We start from the raw sequence: 5,000 nt of genomic DNA, 5'->3' as shown, positions 1-5,000 counted from the left end.
TTGGCATAATCATTTGGGCCATTTACCTTTTTCTTCTTTGAGTCTTTTGTTTCCAAAACTTTTTAAGTTTGTTAGTTTGTCAAGTCTGGAATGTGAAGGTTGTCAACTTGGAAAGCATTGTAGACATTCATTTAAACCTAGTAAGAAAATGTGTACTTCTTCTTTTGATGTTATTCATTCTGATGTGTGCGGACCTTACCATGTTCCTTCTATGGGAGGCTATCGATATTTTCTCATATTTGTGGATGATTTCCCACGATACTCTTGGATTTACCTAATGAGATCCCGCAATGAAGTACCATCCTTGATGAGGCAATTTCATCAAATGGTGCTAACACAGTTTGAAACAAGAATAAAGGTGTTCATATCAGACAATGCCAGAGAATATTTTGAAAAGCACATTGCCTCATATCTGTTAGAATGTGGTGTTGTCCATCAGAGTAGTTGTCACTACAGTCCACAGCAGAATGGTGTTGCAGAAAGGAAGAACAGACACATTGTTGAGATTGCAAGAAGCATGATGATCACATCTACAATTCTAGTTCAGTTTTGGGATGATGTAGTTCTCACAATAGTATATCTGGTTAACAGGGTGCCCTCTCGTATACATGGATTCATCACCCCATTCAGTCTCCTTTTTCCTGAGGGGGAGATGTTTCATATTCCTCTCAGGGTGTTTGGGTGTGTTTGCTTTGCACATATCCTTGGTCCTCATCGCTCGAAGCTTGATCTCAAGGCAAATAAGTGTCTTCCTTGGATATGCAGAAAATCAGAAAGGGTACTACTGCTATGATCTAGTTTGGGAGCCGGTATGTTACCATGGATGTCACCTTTTTTGAATCCATATACTTCTTCTCAAAGAATCCTTCTCAGGGGGAGTGTTTTGAGGAAGTGAGTTAGCAGTCTATTCCTCTCCCAGTTTCAGTCCCTATGTCTACTCATGTGCTTGACCATCCTGTGTCACCTACCTTACCACCTTCTTTGCGTCCGGCTTCTCAGCATTACTTATGACAGAGACTTCATAAGGAGGTTGATTCCATTACAGCATAACTTAGGTCACTTCCTGTCGATTCCTTAGAGATTCCAGATTCAGCTGACATGGATTCAGGTATTCCTCTTGGTGCCGCTACTATTTTAGTTCCTACTGATTCTACTAACCCTGTTACAGATAATCTTAATCTTCCTATTGCTCTCAGAAAAGGGAAGAGAAAGTCTATTGCTCATCCTACAATGGACTTTTCTCCTTCCTATTGTGTTTTTCTTTCCTCTCTTGACTCAGTGTCTATACCCAAGGGTGTTAGTGAGGCTCTCTCAAAACCTGAGTGGAAGACAGCTATGCAGGAAGAGATGGTAGCTTGATTAAGAATCAGACATGGGACATTGTGGATCTACTAGAAGACAAGGAGACAGTTAGATGCAGATGGGTTTACACAGTAAAATATAAGGCAGATGTAAGTATAGAAAGGTACAAATCAAGACTTGTTGCAAAAGGGTACACACAGACCTATGGCATTGATTACTTAGAGACCTTTGCACCAGTTGCAAAGATGACCTCTGTTCAGATACTTCTTTCTCTTGCTGCCTCATACTCTTGGCCATTGTTTCAACATGATGTGAATAATGCTTTCCTAAATGGGGATCTGCAATAGGAAGTATAGATGGATCTTCCTATTGGCTTTTACAGTGATACTGAAAAGGGAAAGGTATGCAGGCTTAAGAAGTCACTTTTTGGCTTGAAACAATCTCCTAGAGCATGGTTTGACAGATTCAGAAAGGCCTTGATTGCTTTTAGCTACATTCAGACTCAATCCAATCATACCTTGTTTGTGAAGCGAATGGGATCTTTGGTGTCAGTCCTAATTGTTTATGTGGATGATATTGTTGTCACGGGGAATGACCTAAGTGAGATTGATTGTCTGGAAAGGAATCTACATAAAGAATTTGAAATTAAAGATCTTGGAGAATTGAGATACTTCTTAGGCATTGAAGTTGCAAGATCAAAACATGGAATTTTTATCTCTCAAAGGAAGTATGTCTTGGATCTTCTTCAAGAGACAGGGAAGCTTGGAACGAAGGCAATCAATACCCCTATTTATCAGAACCATAGAATCAATGCATCAAAAGGTGAACCGGTAAAGGACATTGGGAGATATTAGAGACTTGTGGGTCGGTTGCTATACTTGTGTATGACAAGACTAGACATTTCCTATGCAGTAAGTGTGGTAAGTCAATACATGCATGCTCCACGAGTCCATCATTGGGAGGCAGTTGACAGGATTCTTGCTTATCTGAAGGGACACCCGGGCAGAGGCATATTGTTTGTTGATCATGGATAGTTGAAACTAGAGGCTTATATAGATGCAGATTGGGCAGGAAGCCTTGATGACTAGAGATCAACTCTAGGAGTGTGCACCCTTGTTGAGGATAACCTTGTATCGTGGAAGAGTAAGAAATAAACAGTGGTGGCAATATCAAGTGTTGAAGCTGAATACAGGGCCATGGCACATGGAGTTTCAGAACTTCTCTGGATCCGCTCCCTATTAGAAGAAATTGGTGTACAGGCAGAAGAACCTATGATGTTATACTGTGATAACTAGGTAGTAATTAACATTGCTCATAACCCAATCCAGCATGACCGAACTAAGCACATTGAAGTGGATAGACATTTTATCAGAGAAATAGTGACTTATGGAGAAGTTTGTCTTCCATACATTGCTTCTAATCTGCAGTTCACTGATGTTCTCACAAAAAGTGTTGCAAAGAACAAGCTGAAGCATGATTTGCGCAAGTTGAGAATGTGTAACATTTACTCCCAACTTGAGGGGGAGTGTTGAGTTGGGCCTAGTTGTTTTTATTCTTATTTTAAGTTATTTAGTTAGGAAATGGTTGGGCTTTAGGCCCATTAGTTTATGTTTTTAAGTTGTGAATGTTCAGCTACATTAGTAGCCACTCTACTAAGGGCATCCTTGTAATATCTCATCCTTTAAGTTAAGTATAAATATAATGAGGGGTTGGCAGCTACGATTAATCTAAGAATCCTGGTTGACTTCCTTCTCTTTTCTTCTCTACTGCTGAAATCTTTATTTTCCACCTCTTTCCCTTCATAAGAAATTCAACTAAATCTGCAATCAGTGGTTTCTACTAAAACATTCAGAAGACTCCATGTTTGGGATTTAGCATTTTAGGTTGGTTTTTCAATCATTCTTTTGAATTTCATCTAGTTTTTGTCTCTAAGATTATGTTTAATTTCTTAATATACTGATGCATGTTATTTTTACCATAAACCATTCATTGGCTCATGCCCATATTGAACAAATATATAGATATGAGCGAATGAATGGTTGTGGTCCTTTTTTATTTGTAGGCCTTTTTAATTAGTTTATCCCACTCTCATTGTGCTTATCTTTTGTTTTCTTGAATATTTTGTCGTTCAAGTATCATGAATAGTTCCTTGTTCACTCCAACCTAAATAGTCCATGTAGAAGATAGTGTTATAATTTTTTTTTGCATATCATGTAGTTCTTACATCTAGGCATGTAGACTAGTAAACTATTTTTGGGACCTATGAGGAAAGATGTCGCCTGTAGTAAGTCCTCTTACACGGGTGGGTTGAGTGATTAAAATTGAGGTACCATTAATTTCACAAATTTGTAGGCCTAGATAGTTATTTAATTTCCAAGAAATATAAAAATGATGTAGAGACCAAAATTTATAGGCCTAAAAATTGATTGTTTTCAAACTACAGCATTTTCCAAAATCATCCCTTCCCCACTCCTCCGAGGCACGGGTCACCGGTTCGACCGAGTCAGACTGTGCCATGTTAGCATCTATATATAGAAATAGATAGATAGATAGATGTGTGTATGTGTACAAATACATTTCTATCAATAAATAATATATAATTTTTTAATGCAATATAAATAATATATATTTATATTTTAGATATGATATATATTATTTATTATTATTGTATTATAACAAATAATATATAATTATATTTTAGATATGATATATGTATTATTTTATATTTAATTTATGTTTTTTAATTGAAAAATATTAAAAACTATGATTTGAGAACAAAAAAGTTTTTTTTTCGCGAAAATAGCAAGGCAAGACATCTTGGGACACATAAATCTCGAAAAGTTACCCAAAAAAAGATCACCCCAATCAGACGTCGAAGTGCAAAGTTATGGCCTCTGAAAATTTGCATGCATTGAGTATGCAACCTGTGACCCGGTTACTAGGTCGAATGGGTCAATGATTGAACCACCTAGGTCGGACAATTTTTTACCAAGTCAACAGTTTTAGACTAACTAACGGGTTTTAATAGAACTAGACCCAAATTCCTAGTCAAGTGATGGTTTAAATGATTCAACCGACCGGGTCAACAGTGGGTTAAAAACATTGCTAAGAGATATAGCTAATCATCCAAGATGCAACAGATGCATTCAATGGGAGTGTTGGAAGCTAAATGGAAGTGTAGAACTTACGGATAAAAGACTAACTTGAGAGGGAGTGTAACTACTTTAGCTTATTAGTAAGTGAGTAGTATGGGGAGTGACCAATATAGGTTGTGTTTGGTACCATTACCACTTCTAATTGCAACATTTTAGGCTGATCAATACAGATTTTTGAGAAATTGTCTTGTCACATCACACCAAATATATATATATATATATATATATATATATATATATATATATATATAGTAAAAACACCAAAATTTCTTGAAGAAAGAATAATGGTAGCAAATGTTGTATTGATAACTCAAAGTATTTGTGGTAAAAATATATATATTCTCCTAAAATTTGTGTTGACAACCTAAAAGATTGCAAGTAGAAATGGCAATGACACCAAACACAACCATAGTCAAATGCTTTAAATGAGTATGGGGGAGAGCATATTTTTTTTTCTATAGATCAACAAGTGTTAGGATGCGACCATTAGCATTTCCATAAGAAATTAAGAAAATGGAATGTTTATGTGCATTACTTGATGTA

Source organism: Nelumbo nucifera, chromosome 6 (assembly GCF_055504915.1).
Source record: "Nelumbo nucifera cultivar China Antique chromosome 6, China Antique-T2T, whole genome shotgun sequence".
NCBI classification, from domain to species: Eukaryota; Viridiplantae; Streptophyta; class Magnoliopsida; order Proteales; family Nelumbonaceae; genus Nelumbo; species Nelumbo nucifera.
This window is presented reverse-complemented; position numbering follows the sequence as displayed.